Source organism: Hemicordylus capensis, chromosome 3, assembly GCF_027244095.1.
Source record: "Hemicordylus capensis ecotype Gifberg chromosome 3, rHemCap1.1.pri, whole genome shotgun sequence".
Taxonomy (NCBI): domain Eukaryota; kingdom Metazoa; phylum Chordata; class Lepidosauria; order Squamata; family Cordylidae; genus Hemicordylus; species Hemicordylus capensis.
This window is the reverse complement of record NC_069659.1, coordinates 225,571,843-225,596,482: the sequence shown is the minus strand read 5'-3', so window position 1 is coordinate 225,596,482 and position 24,640 is coordinate 225,571,843. Positions and strand designations below refer to the sequence as shown.

Genomic DNA, 24,640 nt, shown 5'->3' with positions numbered 1-24,640 from the left:
TCTGGATGCGTATAATTCAAAGGTGGTTTCCTGGATGTGTTTGATCCTCTTTTGGATCCTGTTCATTTGGAGTGCACACCTCCTCGAATAGTGTGCGAGGCTGCTGCTTGGTGGGTCGAGGTCCATCATCTGGGCCTCGGCGTTCCCTTTCATGTGCCCCCTCCACAGTGGGGATTACAACCGACGCATCGGAGCTAGGTTGGGGCGCTCATATGAACGATTATCACCTGAACGGCCCTTGGACTGCGAGAGAGGTGGATCAACACATCAGTTATTTGGAACTGCTGGCCATCTTCTATGCCCTCAAAGGGTTCTTACTCATAATTGTGGGTTGTTCAGCGATGATTCAGACCAACAATGCGAAGGCAAAAGCCTATGTAAATCGGCAGGGAGGCACAACCTCAAGGAGCCTCCTGTTCCTTTCGATCGACCTGTGGATGTGGTGTATGGCACATGCAGTGATGCCACATGTGGTCTACATCCAGGGAGACCTGAATGTTCAGGCAGACACTGAGAAGACTGAAGACGGTTTCCCACGAGTGGATGTTGGATTGGGGTGTGCTTCAGGACTTGTTCGAAATGTTGGGTGTTCCAGTTCTGGATGTCTTTGTGTCACAGGACAATGCTCAGTGTGCCCTCTATTGTTCAAGGGGAGGGGAAGGGAAGGGAAGTGCTCTCTGGGCGATGCGTTCGTCCTGTCCTGGATGGGCCATTTCCTTTACCTCTTTCCTCAGTTTCCGCTCAAACTGTGAGCCATTCGCACATTGAGGGAAAACCACTCCAGGGCCATCCTGATAGCCCCTTGGTGGCCCAGGAGACCCTGGTTTGTGGCTCTGATGCAGCTGACAGTGGTATATGTGTGCCTTCTCTCGCCACCTTACCTTCTATCGCAGGAGAGAGGTCAGGTGCTCCATCTAGAAATCTGGTCTCTACATCCGGCTGCCTGGAAGATCTTACCATCTTCCTGTTCAAACTCAGAGACATTTTACTTGCCACTAGGAAGCCTTCGACAAGAAATTTGTATGGACATAAATGGACTTTTCCTGCCTTTGCTAATCAAAATGGTTTTGATGTTCTTAACCAGTCTGTTAAAAATGTTTGCACTGATCTTTAGTATTTGAAAGAGTCTGGTTTGAAACTCTCCTCTCTGAGTACACTTGGCGACCATTGTGGCACATTCACCCACAACTGGGGTTTCCTGGTTCAAGGACCCACTGGTGAAGAGTTGTGGGTTGTCACATGTTTTGCTGGATAACCCTGTAATGTCACCGACTTGGGATTTGTCTGCGGTTCTGGCTGGTTTGAGCCTTTGGCTTCGATCCGCCCTTTGAGCCTTTGGCTTTGATCGATCCTCGCCTTTTGACATGGAAGGTTGCCTTCTTAGTGGTGATTACCTCCGCAAGGAGGGTGAGTGAACCGTGGGCTCTGAGGGCTGATTTACCATACCTTCAATTTCATAAAGATAAGGTTGTGCTCTGACCAAATGTTCAATTTCTTCCTAAAGTTGTCTCTGCCTTTCACTGTTTCCTGCCAGTTTCCTTACCTGTATTTTTTCAGAATCCTTCGTCTGATGCAGAATGCAGGTTGCATCATTTGGATGTTCGAAGGGCATTATCCTTCTATGTTCAGAGGTTTGCAGAGTGGAGAAAAACTCCTCCTCTGTTTGTTCTGTGTGAGGGACCTTGCAAGGGTTTGGAAGTTTCTTTGCAGTCCCTATCTAGATGGATTGTTTCAACTATTGAACTTTGCTATAGCTTAGCAAGTAAACAATTGCCTGGGACCATTAAGGTGTTGCACTCAGTTAGGTCCATAGCAGCCTCTGTGGCCTTTGCTCGTGCGGTTCCATTGGGCACTATTTGCCAGACAGCTACTTGGGCTTCGCCCCACTCATTCATCCGACATTATGCTATTGATGCCAGGGCACGGAACGATGCTGTATTTGGCAGGAGTGTACTGCAGTCCATTTTCGGTTGGTGTACTTGTTTCTGAAATAAATACTTCTGGCAGATTACATATTGCCTCCATTTCTTCCCTCCTCCTTGGGTGCTAGCTTGTTATGCTCCCATTTGTGTAAAAGACAGAGACCACGTTGAAGAACGACAGGTTGCTTACCTGTAACTTTGGTTCTTCTAGTAGTCATCTGCCCTTTTACACGTCCTCCCCCTGGGTCTACTGAAGCCGGACTCCGTGACTGAGGAGATGAGGAATGGCGCAGCTGTGTATAGTGGCGGGGTTCCCCCCGAAAGCAGGAGAATTGAGCTTGTTAGGTTCCGACAAGGTCTCTGTGCAAATGCATAGCCCATTGGTGTAAAAGGACAGATGACCACTAGAAGAACCAAAGTTACAGATAAGCAACCCGTAGTGATTGAAGATGCCCCTAGTTTCTCTAAGAATGTGTGTAGCATCGTGCCTCATATTGAGCTGTGAATTAGGAAGTCCCTAGTACAGATCTTGCCTGTGCCATGAGCTCCTTGTGTAGCCTTAAGCAGGCCATTTGCCCTGCTCAGCCTTGGCCATCTGAACAGCATGAGAATAATACTACTGACCTATCTTACTGGTTTATTATGAGGATTACTGAGATGTCTATGAAGCACTTCCGACATTTTAATTACACTATATAAATGCTAAGTATTAAAGATTAATACATGTCAAGAGAGATGGTAGGGTGAATGCTCCAAACTAATTCCCTTTTTGGAAAACCAAAATCCACTTATAAGGGGTGTTTGAGGTTGGGATATCTACCTCTGTATCAGCTTTACAAGTTCACCTACTCAGACTTAAATTTATTTACAAGGTTTATATGCTGCCGTTCTTCATATATGAATCCATGGCAGTTTGCAGCAGAATTCATTAAAAGACACCAAATACCATAAAATAGAATAAAGCACTATAAAATGCAATGCAGTTATGGCTGAAGGGCATTAGTGAGTTTGACAGCCATTCAATCAGTTCTTCTATTAAATTCAGTGATACTTTATAGGTATACCAGAAAGATAAAATTGCAAAAGTGTGTGGGAAGTACAAGACCTCTCTTCTCTGAGGGAGGACAGAATGCCTTCTTGTCTTAAGGAGGCTATTATTAGACATCTGAACAAACCTTCATTGGACTCCTCGGATGGGCTAATTACAGACCTGTTTCTAATCTTTCTTGGTTGGGCAAGGTGATTGAGTGAGTGGTTGCTTCCCAGCTCCAGGCAGTTTTGGATGACACAGATTATCTAGACCCATTCCAAACTGGCTTTCAGGTGGGCTATGGCATTGAGACTGCCTTGGTCGGCCTGATGGATGATTTCTAATTGGTGATCGACAGAGGGAATGTTACTCGGCTGATCCTTTTGGATCTCTCAGTGGCTTTTGATATCATCGACCATGGTATCCTGCTGCATCACTTGAAGGAGGTGGGATTGGGTGGCACTGTTCTATAGTGGTGGTTCCCTTCCTACCTCTCAGGCAGATTCCAGATGGTGTCCAGTGTTCTCTCTAATTTTTTTCACCTGTGTGTGGAATGAGTTTTGTTCTGGGTGGCAGTATCAAGGCAGTGTGTACACACATGCGTTCAGAGTGGGGCCTTCCTGAGCAGGATCTAAAATTAACTGAGTGGACATCAGAAACAATGTTCCCTCTAAGGAGTGCACACGTGCGCGTGCTCACAAGTTTTTTGATGTCCGCTCAGTACATTTTAGATCCCGCTCACGTTGAATCAGGAAGGCCCCATTCTGAATGCATGTGTGCACACACTGCCTTGATACTGCCGCCTAGAAAAAAATTCATTCCGCACACAGATGAAAAAAATTAGAGAGAACACTGATCAGAAAATGTGTGAGCGCGAGCACATGTGCATGCTTTAGAGGGCACAGTGATGGTGTTGCCTGGAGCTGCTGTTCTGCAAAGCGTGGGCTAGCGTGTGGAGATCCACAAGGCTCCAAACTGTCTCCAATGCTTTTTAACATCTACCTGAAACTGCTGGGAGAGATCGTAAGGAGATTTGGTCTGGGATGTTATCAATATGCTGATGACACGCAGATCTACTTCTCCATACCAACTTCATCTGGAAATGGCATGACTCCCTAAATGCCTGCCTGGAGGCAATAAGGGCTGGATGAGGGATAACAAGCTGAAGTTGAATCCAAATAAGATGGAGGTACTGTCTGTAGGCCACCTAAAGGCGCAGTGAGGTAATGACTTGCCTAGCAAGCATGAGGTTGCCAATTTTGAATCTCCGCTGGTATGTTTCCCAAGCTATGGAAAATACCTTTATCGGGCAGCAGCGATATAGGAAGATGCTGAAAGGAATTGGTCCGTACGATCAGGATACTTATGTGATAGCAGTAGAATGGAGCGAATATCCCTGTAATATGAACACTGAAGGAGGACATACTCTGTTTCTACTTGCCCAGAGTCACAAAGGCATTGATAGTCCAAGAGTGGGATCGTCCTATATCGTTCCTTAAGCACTAGGGATGTGCAAACTGGTTCAGGGGGTGGGGATTCAAGTCAGGTTTGAGTGCAGTTCGCACTTGAACCGAACCGGGCTAGCCGGTTCCGTGCACACACCTATTAAGCACGACTGAGGGAAGCAGGGCTGTCTTTAGAGAGCCCTGGCGGGATGCAGGGTTTGGGGCAAATCAGCCAGTGCGATGGCCCCTTCCTGTTAGTTCTAATAGGGGTCAAAAGAGTGGGGCCCTGGGCTGTCGCCCTCCTTGCCATGCCCTAAGGACAGCCCTGAAGAGAAGAACATGGCAACACGTCAGCATGAAGGCCCTCCTTTGTTTTGGAACTTCCAGTTGTGTTAGGTATGCCACAGGAGAGGCAGAATACCTGAGTCCTTCATTGATGAGGACTTCATTGCCTATATCAGATTGGTGCTCTATGTCTGTAATGCGCTCTTTGATGAGAACCTTGATCGGATCGTAGCCCGTGTTAACTAAGAAGGGTGGGGATAGGCCCAGGGACAATATTTTAGACATAATTGACTGTTTCCTGCTGGATTGGATGTCATCACTCAGGGTTGGGGTGGTGGAGGGTAAGATCTAAGGGACAGAAAGATAATCTAAGCCAATAGTTAAGTAGGGTAATCCATACCCTTGCCTTCACTTTCATCAAGCCTGTCTCCAGTCACAGGGTACTGTTAGAGACATATCTTGGAACTTGGAGGGCTGCTCTTAAGTACTTTGATTGCATGTGCTCCGATGGGGCGAAGTTGGGGAAGGGACCCAGTTGGGCACCGTAGAGAAGCTGTGCTAGTGGCTTGGCTTCATACAATTTAAGTGCTGCGGGTATATATAATATAATGGCCACTTCTTGTCCAGAGAAACCTAAGGAAAGCAGAAGTACTCCTCTGTGAATTTAATGCAACATAGTCCCCATGTGTCTTCCTAGTGCTGGTGGAGTGAAGGACTACCCCAGGTGTTTAAAGCAAGGAACCTGTTCAATCTTGTGCCCATCTATAGACCAAGTACGGATCTTGGGCCTTTTAGCAAAGGCATAATTTTGGTTTTATGGTAATCAAGTTCCAACAGATCCTCTTTGCAATACTGTGCTTAGGCCCTCAATGCTCATTTAATCCTAGTGGGAGTCCTTGGGCATATTGCTGCATCATCTGCATATAGTAGGGTAGAAATATGGGCTCTTGCAAGTTTGGGGAGGAGATGGAAATCTAGGTTATTGAGCTGGCCCACCATGGTACATAGGAACATAGGAAGCTGACATATACTGAGTCATACCATAGGTCCATCTAGCTCAGTATTGTCTACACAGACTGGCAGCGGCTTCTCCAAGGTTGCAGGCAGGAATCTCTCTCAGCCCTATCTTGGAGAAGCCAGGGAGGGAACTTGAAACCTTCTGCTCTTCCCAGAGCGGCTTCATCTCCTGAGGGGAATATCTTACAGTGCTCACACATCAAGTGTCCCATTCATATGCAACCAGGGTGGACCCTGCTTAGATTAGGGGACAAGTCATGCTTGTACCACAAGACTAGCTCCGTAATGTAAAAGTTAAATAATAGTGGGGCCAGTATGCAGCCTTGCTTTATGCTCTTCTGTGTTTCAATGGCACTTGTGAGATGTCCCTGGGGAATGGACCAAGTATATGAAGTCCATTTACCTGTGTAGTCAACCTGAATCACCTGAACACATGTGGAAAGGTTTTTTTAAATAGAGATAAGCAGGCTTGTGTTATGAGAGGGAACATGATAGGGCTTCAGAAGAAATAAATCCCAGAGATAGAAGCTGATGGGTTAATTAGATAAGAGTTTGAGAGAAGACAGATATGGAATGCAGCTAGGACTGTGGTATGTAATGGCAGCAAGTAGGAGGCTCACACACGATTGGTTCTAATAGATAAATGTGGTGGTCAGAACCTTCAGAGTTATTTCCGCTGCAAATAGTTAATTTCTGAATAATGGGTTGGGTGTCCAAACTGCCATGTTGAGTGTTTGGGACAATACAGCATAGTTTTAAATTAAGACAAATATACACTCATTGTGATAAACACTATATCTCTTCTACAGGGAAGAACAACACAGACACCTGTGAAAAGTTGTGTCTGGACAAAAGAGCTCTTTCGGAACAAGGCACTTAAAATGGCTCTGGACACCCATTTCTCTTCTGTGGTGAGTAGAAATTTATTTCTGGGGGTGGAATGTTCTAGATTTTCAGATGCAGTGACATTAATTTACCTTAGTGTAATAATCCCTCATTCAGCTATCTCTAGATAAGACCACCTATGATATAAAAGTACTTTCTTGTAAGAAAAAAATCTCATTCACTTACAATCTGGGAGGTAGGCTGGTGACTTATTAGTGGTTTCCCTCCATGAAGGATCAAATGCACAGGCAGGCAGACAGACATGAAATGTTGTAAGTAACGCTTTATGAATAGGATTTCATCTTTGATAATAGGAAGTAAAGATCAGACATTTGTACATACAGGAGAACTCCGTTATCAGCGGCGGTTCCGTTACGGGTCTGGTGGGGAGTGGATGGTGAAACCACAGATAATGGGTCATTAGGGCAGTGGGAATTGGGGGGTTAGGTTCTTGATGCAGTGGGGCAAAGGATAAACATGGTGCAGAGGGGCTGCTGAAAACAAGATGAAAAACAGACCAAAAGTGGGGAAAATTGGGGAGGGAAGTACTCTACCATGCTCTGTGTGTCCCCAGCAATCCAGCAGTGCCCCCCAAAGTTAAAAGAAAATCATGTTTCCCCCTCACAAAAAATATCCTTCCCCCCTTTTCACAAAAATGAAGTACAATATGGTTCCTGTCCTCAAAATGGCAGGCAGAAGTGACCTCAGAGATCATTTCCTCCCATGGATATGCAAGTCTTAACCCTTTAAATTTTTCTGTGTATACCGAGTTCGGGTGGCAATTACCCGACTGCAGATATGTAGAACTGTGGATGCCGGGCCCGCGATTAACGAGGTTCTCTTGTACGTCTTCAAATTTCATAGGTCACTTCTTTATGTTACAGTGGCTTGCATCATGGGTTGGAAAATATGTAGTAATTGTTTTTCAATCCATAGGTCATAATGTCTGTAATATCTGTTTACGTACAGCAGCCTTGCAATAGTACATGCAGACCCAGTGGCTACTGCTCCCAGTTCCTAAATTCAGTGTTCTCGGGAAGCTGGTTTTCACTGAGGTACTGCTGGCATGTCAAATGAAGCAGCAGACAACTTGATATTGTAATATGGTAGGCTGATATTGGATACAAATCAGTATGACATATCTTAATTAAAAACAAAACAAAGCTGTGCAGGGCTACCCCTGCTTTTTGGCAATGCTCTGTTGTTCATGAATACTTTCTTTTAATTTTACTTGCAAAATTCCCCTTAACTTATTAATTAATTTAGACCAGAAGCTACTTGTGAATCTAGTCTTGCCGATTCCACCACTCCATTGATTTGATCTAGGCCAAGTCAGTGCGGTTAGGAAAACTGAATCACTCTCCTCTTCCCTTTTCTCCCTTCTACATCACTTCTCTGTTATATTTGTGAAGTTACAAACCTATCACTGCTGGCTCACAGCTAGGACCATGGTTCTATGAAGAGGAAGTTACTCTTGTAACTTGGGATTATCAATGCACAGCCGTTGTTTCCAAGGCTATGTAATTCCAGAAGCACCGATATGCAGTGTGGAAGGCTTAAGGCTGAGGCCCGGTTCACATGTACACTCGAACTGCAGTTATGGCTGACCATCAAATGGTTTGTGTGGGGGTGATGTTGGCAGAGTCCGAAAGGCAGACTTCCAGAAGGGATTCCAGAGCAGCCAAGTTCTATTTTTCACAAAGTGGTGGGGAAGTGATGGGGGCCCTTTTGGGGGTTCATGCTCACAGAGGCTAGCTCATGAGCAGGACAGAGAACAATCTTGGGTCAGCTGAGATCCTTTTTCAAGGAAACCGCTGCCCGACCCAAGGTTCAGTGGCCAGGCATGAGAGTTGCAGGCCACGGGAACACCCCATATCAGAGTGGAGAGGAGAGTATTACCCGGAAACAGCAGAACTGATTCAGGAGGACAATCCATCCCCTTTGACACCTAACACCTTCCTCATGTTAGCTTCAGGCCATAAATGCTCTGAATAGAGTGAGGATGGTTTCTGCTTCACAGCCACAGGGAATGCTATCCCGGGGAACACGTTCCTAGTCCTGGGGACTGGGGGTCAAGCTGCCACAATACAGTGCTCCCTTCCTGCCCTCATGTCCATGTGTAGCCTTTACAGCACCCCAGAATGGCCACCCCGCTCTCTGGTGTTGTCCTGTGAACGAGGGGGCTTGCCTCTCCTGTCCATCCCCACGCCTGCAGATCTGCATACGGCCAGAGGGCAACCCAGGAGTTCTGAATAGGTAGAAAGGTCTGTGCCTGTGTCCAGCCCTCCACCAATACCGTGCATGCACCTGGGCAAGGGAGCAGGGGGCGTCTAGGTGGTCCACACAGAGGAAGAGTGTGGGGAGCTTTGGGGGACCCACTCTATTTTTTTTTTACAAAGAAAGGGTGGGGAAGTGGGGCCCAGCCACTTCCCCAGGGTGGGGGTAGGGGGTTAGAACCCCTGGTTACGCATGAGCAAGGCTTTGGTTACTCCACATAAAAACACAATGATGAATGTGGCAACTAAATGGCCACGCAGACTATGCCTGCTCACAAAAATGTCAGTCTCTGGGTGATCCGAGTAGAGCTGTGTTGGGCAGCTTCTATTTTTCAACAAAGAAAGTTGAGGGATGCACTAGAGAGGGGTCCTCTTGGATTCCCTAGTGGTTAAGTGGCCGGCTCAGCTCATGAGCTCGCAGTTTGCAGGTGAGGCTCACGCCTTAGCAGGCACAGGCCTGTCTCCAAAAGACTGGCCATCTCATGGGAGTGTGAGCCTACTGGGCAGCAAGCTGCTTGCAGCAGTTTAGTGATGGGTCTGGCTGAAGTGCTCTGCTGGGGTCTTCCCTCATCTCACAACATCTTCCCTGGTCATGGTGTGACAGACCCACCTCCACCCCCAGTACCCTTTGCCCAGCTCTATCTGCATATCCCATTCTAGCGAATGTGGACTCTACCCTCCCACAGTGAAAGTAGGATTCCATCATCCCGGGAATGGCTGGCAGAAGCGGTTTTGGCATTGCAGGGCATTTGAAGGGCTTTCAATGCACTTCCCCTGCATTTAATTAAATGTGATGGGATGAGTAGTTATCTTGGAATCCACAGACTCTTGGTGAACTTGAATTATCAGACATAAATGTTTCATAACTCTAACAGATAGCAAAATGGTTTTACTGCTGGTTGCAGTGTTCCCTCTTAGGCATGTGCATGGGTGCGTACGCACAAGTTTTTTTTAATGTTCACTCAGTTAATTTTAGATCCCGCTCAGTTTAAATCAAGAGGGTCCCACTCTGAATGCACATGTGCACACAGTGCCTTGATACTGCTGCCCAGAACTAAACCCATTCCGCACACACATGAAAAGAATTAAAGGGAACAATGGCTGGTAGTATCTGTCTGTCTGTCTGTGTCTGTCTATCTACCTACCTACCAGTCAATCAATCAGTCAATCAATCAATCAACTTTTCATACTGCCCAAAACTTAGGTCTCTGGACGGTTTACATCAAAGCAAAGCAGAAAAAGTTAAAACATTACAGCTATTTCAAATTTTTAAACAATATTTTAAAACAGTGTCAAAACTATTAAAACAATATTTAATTAAAAGCCTGAGTGGACAGTTGTGTCTTTAAAGACTTTTTAAAAGCTGTCAGAGATGGGGAGGTTCTTATTTCAGCAGGGAGCGCATTCCAAAGCCTTAGGGCAGCAGCGGAGAAGGCCTATCCCCGAGTAGCCAGCAGACGAGCCAGGGGCAACTGCAGACGGACCTCTCCTGATTATCTCAATGGGCAGTGGGATTCATGACGATGAAGACATTCTCTTAAATACCCAGGGCCCAAGACATTTAGGGCTTATAACCATTTAGGGCTTATAACCAGCACCTTGTGTTTTGCCCAGAAACTTACCGGCAGCCAGTGTAGCTCTTTCAATACAGGAGTAACATGGTCTCTCCAAGATGACCCAGAGACCAACCTGGCAGCCTCATTCTGGATCAACTGTTGTTTCCTGACTACATACAAGGGCAGCCCCACATAGAGCGCATTGCAGTAATCAAGTCTGGAGGTTACCAGCATTATGTACCACTGTTCTGAGGTTGTTTATCTCAAGAAACAGACGTAGCTGGCGTATCAGCCAAAGCTGATAGAAGGCCCTTCTGGCCACTGCCTCAACCTGGGACACCAGGGAGAGGCTTGGATCCAGAAGTAACCCCAGACTGCGTACCTATTCCTTCAGGGGAAGTGTAACCCAATTCAGAACCGGCAGATCAAACTCATCTCCTGAGTTTCGACCCCGTACAATGAGTACCTCCATCTCAGTTTGTTATCCCTCATTCAGTACATCACTGCCTCCAGGCAGGCATTTAGGGAGGTTATGTCCTCTCCCGATTAAGTTGACATGGAGAAATAGACTTGAGTGTCATCAGCATATTGATAGCACCCTGCCCCAAATCTTCTGATGATCTCTCCCAGCGGTTTCATGTAGATGTTAAACAACATAGGAGACAATACGGAGCCCTGAGGCACACCATACAGAAGTTCAGATTCTGAAGAAGAACAGTCTCCAAGGGACACCATCTGGAACCTGCCCGAGAGGAAGGAGCGGAACCATTGCAAAGCAGTTCCTCCTACTCCCAACCCCCTCAGATGCTCCAGAAGGATACTATGGTCGATAGTATCGAAAGACACCGAGAGGTCCAAAAGGACCAACAGAGTCACACTTCCTCTGTCGATTCCCAATTGGAGAGCATCCATCAGGCCAACCTTGGCAGTCTCCACCCCATAGCCTGCCCGAAAGCCAGTAACATTTCGTAACATTTTGTTCAACTATATGAAGTGTGTGTGTGTGTATTCATTGCCTGCTTAGAGACAGAACTATTTACAGCACCACAGATTTTTAATCATTAAAGCAAGAGGAATTCTAAAAGGGAAAGCAATCTGCTGGGAAAATATTAAATACAATTTTCGGTTTTTCACTCAGTGGCGTGAAGGGTATGGCTGGATTTAGATATAATGGGAAACCATGGTTTTCTGCTATGAGATTGAGCCTCACAAAGCCATGACTTATGTACTGTTCCTCCTCTGTCCTTCTCTGCATGTGAAAGGTGGAGAATGAAAACTTACACTTTAAGCACAAGCTGTAGTTCTACATTGCATACAAACTTGAGAAACTGCAGTTTGTTAATTAACTAGAGTTTGAGCAAACTAGGATATCTTATCAAGGCCAACTTAATCCTTCCCCAAGTTCATACTTACCCTGGTAACTGAATATTCCAGACAGAGTTTCAGGTTTAAAAATAATGGATCACAAAAGCTCACTAAATTCAGCAAAGATGTGGAATTGAGAAACACACATATGGCCTTTGGGTGAGGCACTGAAAACACAATTGAGCCTTGAAGTAAAAAAGACTTTGAAAGCTGTGTTGCTTGTAGAGTAAATTGTATTTGACATGGCTGTTTCTCAAAGATTAGCAGTGGCTAGATTAAGCTGTCCTTGATTTTACCATTTAATCCAGCCCTGCTGTTTTGGTATACTGAAGAGAATAAGACAAAGCACAACAGCCAGTTCTTTCTCCTGATCTCCGAACACAGTAATAATGCTAAAGACATGTTGCCTGTGGCCTTCCTGTACCCAGCAAAGGAACTTGGAGCCCAAGGCTGTAACTGCACTACTTAAAGCTTTTGAATAACCTGCCCTACGATCACTGGGGCATGTTGGACATTGCCTGGGGCCTGGCCAGTCACATTCTTTGTTGAAGCAAGCTGGATTTTGGAGACTGTACAATCTGTGCAAGTGCCTGTAATCTATCTTTTTATTTGCACAATTCTGCAGTTATTACTGTTTTGTTGCCCTGAGCACAACCAAAAGGATCAGATCAAATCCAAAAAAATGTTGGGAGGCTGACATAGCCTCCCCAGCATGATTGGAATCTGACTGAATATTGTCCGATATGTCTTTGCCGGGCGGGGGACGGACGGGACACCTCCACCTCCCAAGGTAGATTTTAAAGACTGCACCCATGAAATCGGGTGGAGGAGCAAAGGTAACCCCCCACGAGCCATTGTGTCCCCCACCTGGGGTTTCCTTCCCCCCAATCCCCCAATTATTCATCATATTCTTATACCACCTGATATGTACATCCCTAGGCGGTATACAGAATTTAAAATATTTAAAAGTCAACACAGATTAAAATACACGACGCAATGAAAACACACAGATTAAAATACACGACACAATGAAAACGATAGCATAAAACAGTTATTAAAACAATTCAAATTATTAAAATGAATTCTAATTAAAAGCTTGTGAGAACAGGAGAGTCCTGAGGGTCTTCCTGAAAACGAACAGAGAAGGGGATGCTTTTATTTCAACAGGGAACGTATTCCAGAGCCCCAGGGCGGCCACAGAGAAAGTTTGGTCCTGGGTTGCCACCAAACGAGCTGGAGATCATAACAGGTGGCAGGGTTTATGACAAAGAAGGTGCTCTCTTAAATAACCAATTATGGGGGTTCAGTCTTTAAAATCCACCTCAGAACTGGCTAGGAGAGACTTTCAATCCAAGCTGGCTACCGACCTGGACTTTTAAGGACCGCACTTCTAAAATCACGTGTGGAGTAGGGAGGTAAACCTCCCCATGAAAGGTGCCGTGTGTCCTTGTTGGGGGGTTACTTTTTCCCCCCACCCCTGATTTCACAGATGTAGTCCTTAAAATCTAGCCTGCAGCCAACTTGGAGACAGTCTCTCCAAGTGACTGCTGGGCTGGTTTTGCTCCAATTATCCGATTGAAAGTAGAATGATTTCCAATAGGACAACAGGGATTTTAGTTGGAATTCCGACTATTGGGGCTCCCTGCTGTACTTCTGAAAATCCTTGCAGTTGTGCCCGATAGCGTGCATATCAGTCCAATATTCTTATTGAACCAATATGACTGCACAGCCCTACTACAGTATTTGGTGTATCTTACTGTGCTTTTGATAGTCATGGAGAGGGGCAAAGAGCTAAGCAGTGCCACTGGAGCCCCATCTCCAACTACTAGGATCTTACTCAGCTGCCACTTTGGCTTCTGAGACTTCACAAGGCATTGCTCACGTACTTCTGGGCCTATATTTGCAACTATGAAGGCTGGAAACATCTGACATACACACAGTCCCACCTGTCTGTCTGTCCTAAAGGAGAAGCAGTAGCTCAGTGCAGTGCACTCCAGCCTTTGCAGAGTTGTGAAGCTCCTACATGTTTAACAGAATGGAAAGAAATCTGTATATTTAAGCTTGAAACTGTTTTGAGCAACGTAAACACTGTATAGTACTCCAGCTCTTTATTTATTCCTTGTAGGGACTTCAGTGTCCCCTTTTTCTTGCAGTTCTGGATTTATGTTTTGTTCTACTTTCTTGCTCTGGCCCTTCACTCCAACTGAGCATGAGCTGAGCACTTCTCCAGTTATGGTATCCGCTACTATTGCATGCCAGTGGTTATTTGAGATGATTATACTTTAATACTTTTATGAGCTGTTTTATGTTGCAAACTGCTTCAGGCCTGGTGGGCTGAAAGGTGGGCTATAATATAAAAAATTCTTTCAGATACTACTGTCTTGAAACTATGTTACTTAGTAGTAGCCCTATTGATTTTCATATTCATGAATGCATGTTAGCTACCACCTTCTTTCTGAGAGATCTCCAGCTGCATCTTCTAATGCCTGTGTATCAGGATTTTTGCACCATAGAGATGTAGTGTGGGGATAAGCTCACTTACTGAATTTCTGCCTATTGGGCAGCTGCTGAAGGCACAGGAGCCTGAAAAGGAAACAAGTGGCAGTCCTTTTAGAATTGCAGTCATCTTTTTGAATATTACTGTATTTACCGACACATTTCAAGTAGGGGCACACACTTTACTTTGCTTTGATTTTTACGCCAAGGGATGTGCCTTTGCCATGCACAGTTGGTATATGGGACCATTTTTAATAGCCCTATCATGACTAATGACAACAGGTACAGCAGCCAGCCTCAGAATTGATAATGAAGACCCTGAAGTGGTGGATAGCTTCAGCCTTTTAGGATCGACCATCAACAGTGAAGGGTCCAGCAGTCAAGAAATATGCCACAGACTAACACTTGGTAGGGTTGCAATGAAGGCCTTGGAAAGGATATTTAGATGCCGTGATGTATCTACACCTACAAAGATTAGAATCGTTTGGACAATGGCTTTTCCCTTGACACTCTATGGCTGTGAAAGCTGGACTTTGAAGAAGCAAGATAGAAAAAGTATTGACGCTTTTGAACTTTGGTGCTGGAGAAGACGTTTGAGGATACCATGGACAGCCAGGAAAAGAAACAAATGGACCATAGAACAAATCACTCCCAAATGTTCACTTGAGGCACAAATGACCAGGCTCAAACTATCGTGCTTCGGACACATTATGCGAAAACCCAGCTCCCTTGAGAAGTCCATAATGCTGGGAAAAGTTGAAGGAAAGAAAAGAGGATGACCAGCAGCAAGGTGGACGGACTCAATTATGGCAGCAATGAATGCACCATTGATTGACCTTAAAGGCCAAGTTGAAGACACATCATCCTGGAGAGAATCTATATGTGGCCGCTAAGAGTCAACACCAACTTGATGGCACTTAATCAATCAATCAGTCGATCAATCATGGTAGTCATCTTGGGTGAATGGCTTTGGGTATGGGCTATAGTTCAGTGATGCTTTGCATGCAGAAGGTCCTGGGTTCAATCCCTGGCATTTCCAGGAAGGGTTGGGAAAGACTCCTGTGTGAAACCTTGAAGAGCTGCTTCCAGTCAATGTTGACAACACTGAGCTAGATAGACCAATGGTCCGACTCATTATAAGGCAGGTTGCTGTGTTACTGCGTGAATGTTGTGAGTTGGCCAAAAATAAATGTGTCCCTGAGCAATAGTCACATGGAGCTGATATATGAGAGGGGGGCCAGCTAATCCTCCCTCTTCCCTACATGGAGCCTCTGAAATGAGTAGCTGCAGTGCTGTCCCTTGGGGGGGGTGCGGAGCAAAGGGGCCCGCCCCCTGCGTCTGACCTCAGACGCAGCAGGCTCCATGGCCTTACTCTGAAACGGACCACCGTGCCCTGTTTCAGAGCAAATGCCAGCCAGCACTGCATTTGCATCTTGGCTGGGAGCTGCTCTCCTCAGGGAGAGCAGCTTCAAGTCATGCTGCAAACGCAGCGCTGGCCCATATGCAGCACTGATCCAGCGCCGGCGCTGCATTAGACGCGGGGGGCACGGGACCTGCCTCCCCGCTCCCCCAGGCAAGCACACATGGCAGCAGCAGGCGACTGCTGCATGTGCCGCCACCGCGGATACGCGGGCAGCCTGTGAGGCTGTCCTCCACTCGCTGGCACCAAGGGACCCCTCCAGAAACAGGGCCCAGGACTACCAACCTGGATGCCCCACCCTAAGGACGGGCCTGGGTAGCTGTCAGTGGAAATGTTAAGAAATGAATTCAGTGGGCAACATCCAGATGAGTTAGTTGTGTGACGAAGCGCTACTGAAACCAATGCGACTTCTCTTTTCATTCATTCATTCATTCATTCGATTTCTATACCGCCCTTCCAGAAATGGCTCAGGGCGGTTTTCACAGAGAAATAATAAATAAATAAGGTGGCTCCCTGTCCCCAAAGGGCTCACAATCTAAAAAGACACACGCCAGCAACAGTCACTGGAGGTACTGTGCTGGGGGTGAATAGGGCCAGTTCCTCTCCCCCTGCTAAATAAAGAGAATCACCACATTAAAAAGGTGCCTCTTTGCCAAGTTAGCAGAGGTTTCTGTCTTTTGAAATAGGTTGTTCAGTCTACAACAGAAGAAGAAGAAATGTAGTCGCACACCAAGAAATAAAAAGTGAACATAGGAAGCTGCCTTATACCCAGTCAGACCCTTGGTCTGTCCAGCTCACTATTGTCTACACAGACTGGCAGCGGCTTCTCCAAGGTTGCAGGCAAGAGTATTTCCCAGCCCAATCTGGGGGTGCCAGGGAGGGAACTTGGAACCTTCAGCATGCAGGTGCTCTTCCCAGAGCAGCCTCATCCCCTAAGGGGGAAATCTTACAGTGCTCACACCTTTCCCCTCCCATACAAATGCAAAGCAAAGAGGTCAATTCATGCTTGCTGCCTCAAGACCAGCTCTCTTCCCATAAGTGTGAATGTGACAAAGCGTTGTAAGGCTGAATGTCACACACAGAAGCTCACCTCAGAGAGCCAAGAGTGGCTGCATCTGTCCAGCATGTAAGTGTTAGCTAACCCAGATTTTCCTTTTGTGCTGTGTGAAATAACCCTAACTCCAACGACCGTGAGCTGCTGCTTCTTTCAGGGCTGGGATGCTATGAATAGCAAATGCATTTGGGGGACAGACACGGATTCGGCCTGCTGCTAAATCTGTTTCTGTGCGGCGGTTCTTTTCCTCGTGGACTTCAGGCTCTCTTGAGCGCTCTGTGGGCGGGGGTAGGTACATCGTGGGAGCAGATGCCCAGTGGCGGCACACGCTAGAATCTCGAGGCCTCTGCATTGGGCACGAGGAGCCGCCCCGTCCCCGCCTCCTTACGCGTTTTCATGAATGAAATCCAATCGGTCGAGTATAAATAGAACCGAAGGCTGTCAACGTCACAAAGAGAGCAGCTTGTCCTCCTGCTTCCTCGCTTGACTCTTTTTTGCATTGCACTCCAGATGCACTCCCGATCCCGGGGGGAGGGAGGGGGAGAGAGGGAGGAGCGGGTCTGGCCGGAGAGAGCATAGGATGCTGCTGCGGGAACAGTGGGAAGGGCAGCGCCAGCGCCATGCTGCCTTTGTGCAAAGTTGGCGGGCTGCTCTCTTGCATTGCGGCTCCTCCTCTGTAAGGAGCAGCGGTGGGGACTCAGCAGCCTCTGCTGCTGCTGCTGCTGCCGCCGCCGCCGCCATTCAGCCGTGAAGGCTGCGAGGCATCTATCCCTCCCGGGTAAGGTGCCGTGTGCCGCCGCCGCGCGCGATCGTGCTCAGCTCCGGTGCGCGCTCCCGCACCGCTGCACACCCCCTTCCTCCCTCGCTCCCGCCTTCCCTCCCTTCTCTCCCAGCTCGCCTGCTTGCTAGCTGCATGTGCAAGGCAGCCTCTCCCAAAGTACGGGCGAGCAGAAAGTTAGTGCGGTGCTAGGACCCTCAGCCTAAGGAGGGGGCTGCAGCTGCGGGATTGTGCCCTTTTGCCCCGGCAGCTGCGAGCCCTTAACAGCAGGTGCATCGCACCCATTCAGGTCCTCTCCTGCGGTGCCTGATCTCCTGACAGGCTATTTCCAGGTTTCCGGGGGGGGGGGAGAGGCAGACCCTCCGACCCTCCCTTTCCTGGGCTTGGCCCCTGCAGCGGGGTGTTCACTGACCTGCTTTTGCCTGTGCAGTGGAGTCTGTTGTGAGTTGCTGTGACAACAAGCAGGGGTTGCTACGAGGGGGCTTGCAATGGACACATTGCGGGATGGGGGGGGGTGCACAAGTTTAAGCAAACAGTGGTGGTTTGTGGTACCAACTCGTTGATAATATAAATACATGCGTTTAGATAGTGCAGGCAGTACCTCAGGGAGTTTTCTACCCTCTTTTAAACCTAGTTCAATAGCAAGTGCCCCCGCCCCATGCTTTGAATGGGAGCAATGTAGGCTTCAACCCAATCAAAGTTCACTGCTTTTGAGGGTCATTTATTTGAATGGGAGAGAGCTGGGCATGTGTTTTACTCTCTTTCACTGAAGTAAATGGCACAAGTCCGCAGCCTTGGCTGGATCATGCCTGCTGTAATACTGATCACTCAGTAAAACTTTTAGTAGATTATCTTTGCATTCTTTTTAATATTTCTTTCTTTCTTTTTTGCTTGAGGTTTGTGGCATGCCAGAGCCAGCCTCTCTGTCCAAACGGAAACAAGGCAGGCAGTCTGATCAAGTCCTTTTGACCGACTTGGCTGCTGCTGGCCATCATGCAAGCCATGAGGTTGCAAAGCTGGCTTTGCACATCTGTTCACACAGATCCATGGAGTTCTGCATATGGTCACAGTGAGAGCTAGGAGGCAATGCCAGAATATTCTTAGTGACTGACAGTAGCTCACCCGCCGTTTGTTTTCTGTTCCTGGACGTTCTGTTGAATGGCAGCCAAACATGTAGCACCTAGCAAACTGGTGGTGTTAAATAAATGCTAAGCAGCTCCAAAGCTGCTGCTGCTGCTCCTCTTCCTCTTCCTCCTCTCCTCCTCCTCCTCCTCCTTCAGACAAGCAAGGGGAGATAGAAATCATGGATCTGGTTCATTCACTCTGTCATATGTATGCTTGGCCCCTAGCCAAAAGCCATTCTGATGTTTTGCTTAATCTCTCCTAAGTCAGTAGTTTGCAGGGGAAAGTTCTACATGCTTATCTTGCCTCCTTAAGGAAATAAGTGTTGCTTAGACTTTAGACTTCTTTTTAATTTCTAATTTGTTTTAATAAGCAAAATTATAAGTTTTGCTTCTTCTTCTAAATGTATGTCCAGCTTTGTGAATCAGAAGTGCTGGCACATAATCTATTTAAATCTTTTTCGCTGTCCAGTGTGGTCTTACTCGTATTAGTGGTATTCATACGTTAACATACCTAACTAATGTGCAGTTACCCAAAGGGCCTGGGGAGTGTGCACATGGTACTTTTGGATAAGTAGTGGTTCCTGTAACTTGAAACGTATTGTTATCTAACCCTTTGTTGACAGAGGACATACTGTGGATTCAGATACCTAGGTTTTTTCAACAGTTTGGATTTTTTTTTTTTTAACTGTTTTCTCGGGCTAAGAAAAACATCACACCATAAAAGTTTTGATTCTCAGTTCCACACCTAGAAAAATGGCATTTATTTTTTTCGAGAACATTTTGAATTTGTTGGCTTTACACCTTGGTCCATATCCGCATGTGAATTTGGCTTTACAAACTTCAAACATGTCCTTAATGTGTGCTTTTATGCGTTTATTGTGTGAACATCATTTGGCAAGAACTGGTTTAGTACCCATCCAACATGGAGCAAATTATTAAGTATTCTAGTCCCACCATCCCTATACATGTTAATATGGAGTAGAAAGCAGCATCCTAATATTCAGAGGGAGGGATTGTGAGACTTTGAATTATTTCTAAAGGCTAAAATGTGGCATCTCCAGAAGATCAATGTCATATTTTCTTGTTGTGCAGGAGGGAGAAATTGCAAGTACAAAGGCCTGCAGACCTTTTCTTAGGGCAGTTGGAGCTCTCTTAGGGATAGGATGGTACTAGCGTCATTTGTCAGTCATCTGATCACTGTAGAAATGTAATGATGGAAGGGCTTGAAGTGGGGGAAAGACTTTTTGGCAGAGGTGCAGCAAGGTCAGCAAGGGTCTATGTTCAATGTGAACATTGCACCCCTTTATTATTTGAATATTTAAACTTTATTTTTTACTTTTGTTTAACCTACTGCCTCTGCTCCTCATTCTGTTGCCCCACTGCCACTCCTTGCCCTTGCTGCTTGCTCCCTCTGCATGCCCCCGCAGTAGCCAGTTTGTGCAGCGGTGGGGGTGGTTCCATGGCTTCTCTCATCTCTTGAACAAGGAGAAAAGCCATCCAACCCCTTACCGCTGTATCACCAGCTACAAAATGGATGGCACGCACACACTCAGATTAGGCATCAGGGCGCATGTGCTCCTTCCATTATTCAGCTGGCTTATTTATTTATTATTTAATAGCTTTTAAACATTTATATCCCGCTCTTCCTCCGAGGAGCTCAGAGCAGTGTATATGCTTATTTTTATCCTCACAACAACCCTGTGAGGTAGGTTTGGCTGAGAGATACATGACTGGCCCAGAGTCACCCAGTGAGTTTCATGGTTGAACGGGGATTCGAACTCGGGTCTTCCTGGTCCTAGTCCAACACTATAACCACTACGCTATGCTGGCTCTTCATTCAGCTTATGCAGTGCTGAAGGGTTCTATGGCTTCTCACATTGTTCGAGTGAGGAGAGAAGCCATAAAACAAACAGAGAGATAGAGTGTGTGTTGTGCGAACCTGCTACCCAGTAGCAGGGGCAAGGAGCAGTGGGGGGTGGGGTGACAGAGCAGAATGCAAGCCATGGCTGCAAGCTGCAGCCAGTCACAGGAGTGAGGAGGGGTTGAAAGCAAGGGCTAGATGGCAGGGCCTTTGCGGGCCTGTGTTCATTGGACACTTTTAATACTGGTGGCAACACTCCTGCCGGTTGGCTTTTTTTGCTTTTTAAAGGAGGGGGATGTGCCCTCTAGTGCTTCAGGGCAGGAGTTCACATTGTTCCCAAGTTGGTTATTGGGAAAGCCTAGCCCGGCACTGTTTGTTTGTCTTTCAAGGACTACGCTCATGTGTGAAACCATTTTAAATGCCTACCATTTGCATCACTTTGATACAAACCCTTAAAACAAGTTCCAAAACTACATGGACTTATGTGGAGGTTGTATGTCATCATTCATGCTGGCCCAGACACTATCCAAGAGTCGCTTTCCAACAAGTTACTGTTGTACAAAAACATCCACTGTTTTATATTTCTTCAGTGCTGAGGGAGAAGTTTTTAGATTTTTAGGAAGTATCCCTTCAGTTGCTTTGAAAATATTTTTTAAAAAACTGGTTTCAGTGGTGGAAGTGCAACAGAAACCATAGTTGTCCTCTCTTGTTGTGTACACCAGACACAATAGTATTTCTACACTTCTGAAGATGCATCATCTGTACAAGGCCTAAGAAGAAAAACATTACTTGATGCTTTCTTGTCTTCAGGATATACTATACACCAGAGTGTTTGTACAAGCCATTTTTGATTGACTTCAAAAGCAGTATGGGCCCTTTAAGAATGTTTATATTGGACAACTGAATTGATTCGTATGGGATAAGAATTCTTTACAACAGTGGACAAACATGCACTTGAAGAGAGAGAGGACAACATACAGGGGCTTAAGAAAGGGAAAGGGGTGGGATCTGTAGTTATAGAAAATCCAAGAATATAATCTTAGTAGGATCTCCCCAACCCCTCTCATACACCCCTGTGTTACATTCTGCAATGTAGCTGTGCCAAGCTTTATTATTACTACTTCTCTAGATATATAAAATACCATCAATTTCAATAGTGCTTTTCAGAGTAATATATGCCAAAAAGAGAGGTACAGAAGAGGGCAACCAAGATGATCAGGGGCCTAGAGCACCTTTCTTATGAGGCAAGACTACAACACCTGGGGCTTTTTAGTTTAGAAAAAAGACGACTGCGGGGAGACATGATAGAGGTCTATAAAATCATGCATGGTGTGGGGAGAGAGAGATTCTTTTCCCTCTCATACAACACTAGAACAAGGGGTCACTCCATGAAATTGATTGCCAGGAGGTCTAGGACCAACAAACTGAAGTACTTTTTCACACAACGTGTGATCCACTTGTGGAACTCTCTGCCACAGGATGTGGTGACGGCCAACAACCTGGATGGCTATAAGAGGGGTTTGGATGACTTCATGGAGGAGAGGTCTATCAATGTCTACTAGTCAGAGGGCTGTGGGCCACCTCCAGCCTCAAGGGCAGGGTGCCTCCGAGTACCAGTTGCAGGGGAGTAATGGCAGGAGAGAGGGCACGCCCTCAACTCCTGCCTGTGGCTTCCAGCGGCATCTGGTGGGCCACTGTGCGAAACAGGATGCTGGACTAGATGGGCCTTGAGTCTGATCCAGCAGGGCTGTTCTTATGAGCTCTTTGCCCTCAAGATGTTTACTGCCTAAATTTTGATAGTGGAGGAAATAAGAGGAGGCGTGGGGGAGAAACCAGGGAACAAGGGATTCGGGAGCAAATGCTGTGTTGAACATAGGATTGGACTCTGTCACCAGCAAGGGGAACCCCAGCTCTATTGCTCCAGTACTGGGAAATGGACCTGCATCTTGTGCTGAAACAGGAATGCTGTTGATGTCCCTTGGTGCTGGTACCACTCTTCCAATTCAGCCTTTAACCACTGCAAGAGTATAGTGCATTGGGGCTCCCCCCACCCCCAATGGAGCTACCTATAGCTCCTTGCACCCCAGTCTATAATTAATGCGATCAGCTAGCAGTTCTAGTAGGGTGCTTTTAGCAGGGCGGAACTGTCCAGTTCTTTTCTGCTTGTCTTGAGTGGGATGCTGCAATAGCTCTCTGAAGGCACGTCTGTGCATGTACTGCAACAGCTGTAGGAGGGTCTAGAGCAGGGATTCTCAACGTTGGGTCCTCAGATGATATTGGACTTCAACTCCCATAATCCCCAACCAAAGGCCACTGGGACTGGGGATTATGGGAGTTGAAGTCCAATAACATCTGGGGACCCAACGTTAAGAATCCTTGGTCTAGAGGCAGGCTGTCCCTTTACTGTAGCCAGATATCACAGTGCACTGGCAGGGGAGACAGGTTCAAATTGTATTTGTCGAGTGTATGGTGATAGTGCTGGGATATGTGCAGAAGAAGCAGCCTATTCTAAGCCCATTCACAAGATCAGCAAAAGCAAAACAACTGTGCACTACAGCTCATGGGCGATGGGAAGCAATGATGTGAATCCGCTCTCTGATTGATAACTGTCAGTTCTGGAATTTCTTTGTCCCAGTGATTTCACTCTCCCTGAGCTTTGGAATGTTGGTTTCTTCTCCGTATTCAAATGGTTTCCTGAGATTGTATTTCATGTTAACTGGTGGTCTTGAATATTTGAATGGTGGAGGTTCATTCAGTTGTTAACTTACTGCAGCCCAGAACAAAAAAGCAGTCTGGGAGCCTTTAGCCTTTAGCCAATAGATTGAAGAGGGAATGATAAGAATGACAACTAAGAACTTGTTTGCACCGCACATTATCCCATTTCCTGCATTTCATTCAGAATTGCGATCCTTGCTCTCATCCTGACTTGACATCTGACTTGGTTGCCTACACCATGCCTGCAAGCTAACCCTGATTTTTCTTTCCCTGTATTTATTGCATTCTGTAGCACTGTAGCAACTGGGCTGTCCCTGGTTGGATTTGCTCATCTGTCACCATACTTCATTCAAAAATTCAATACCTAAGCAGCACAGACCTGTGCTGTGAATATTGCATAGTTGAATAAGGATGATAGAGCAGGCAGGAAAGTAACACCAAGCAGGTGGGAAGTAAGCTTGCCATGGTCTGAGCTGTGCTTCTTTTGCTAAAGGCACAGGGGCACAGGCAGACAGGCTCAGACCAGATTATGTGGGTTTTAAGCACATGCTTTTGTACTGCAAAACATTTTAGTATGGAAATGTAAAGCAGTATAGTGTGAAATGTGATTGCCTACAACAGTGTTCAGTTGTTTTCAGTGCAAACACTGCACATCAGCTGCATGCTAGATAAACATATTCAACACTGACTGTTGTGCTTTTAATCAGATTCCCGCTGCAGAATCAGATCATTTCAGAGCAAAATCCAGGAGTTGTACTGTGGAAGGCATTCCTTCTTTATTCCCATCTTGTTTTCTTATACTATAAGAACATAAAAATCACCTAATTGAATCAGACCAAAGTCCATCTAGTCCAGCATTCTGTTTCAACAACTGCTAACTGGACATTTCTGGAAGCACGTGTGCAGGGCATGAAGGTGATTGCCTTCCCATATTGTTTGTCTCTAACATCTGGCCACTAAGAGGCACAATGTCTTCGTGTATATAGAGGTTCCAGTCAGTGGTCATGGCTAATGGAGGAGAGCAGAAAAAGCTTTATCTAGCTTCAGTTGTGTCTTAAATTTGCCATTGGCTTTGAAAGAGTATCTGGAACTGAGGGTATTGTTAATCATCTACGTACAACTCCTGATTGAGGCAGTGTCCTAAAACATCCCCAACACTGAATAATGGGGGGGGGGAGGTGTTGTTGTTGAGAAAAGCTTTTACTTACACTAAAGTAATTTTTAACTTTCCAGCTAAAGCAACTTGATGAACATTGGATGCCCTGCTGTGGCTTCTCTCTCAACCCCACCCCCCATTCATTGACAAGCTGTACTGCTTGAGAGTGGTTAATATCCTCCTTGATTTTCCTTGTGAAATCAGAAATATCCACCTTTTCTTCCATTTGATCATGTATTACATTTTCTTTTCTTC

General features: G+C 46.2%; 1 protein-coding gene across 4 annotated transcripts in view; it reads left to right on the top strand.

The window, feature by feature from the left end:
* The window catches only part of RHOBTB1 (Rho related BTB domain containing 1), a 120,821-nt gene that overhangs the window by 19,847 nt on the left and 76,334 nt on the right, over nt 1-24,640 (top strand). The window contains exon 2 of one of the 4 annotated variants that reach the window (XM_053312369.1): nt 6,509-6,610. The gene's annotated coding sequence lies outside the window, so the exon portion shown is untranslated. Of the gene's footprint in view, nt 1-6,508; nt 6,611-17,211; nt 17,530-17,780; nt 17,800-17,881; nt 17,971-24,640 lie in introns of those variants that run through there. The other 3 variants (XM_053312371.1, XM_053312372.1, XM_053312370.1) reach the window with 3 other exon arrangements.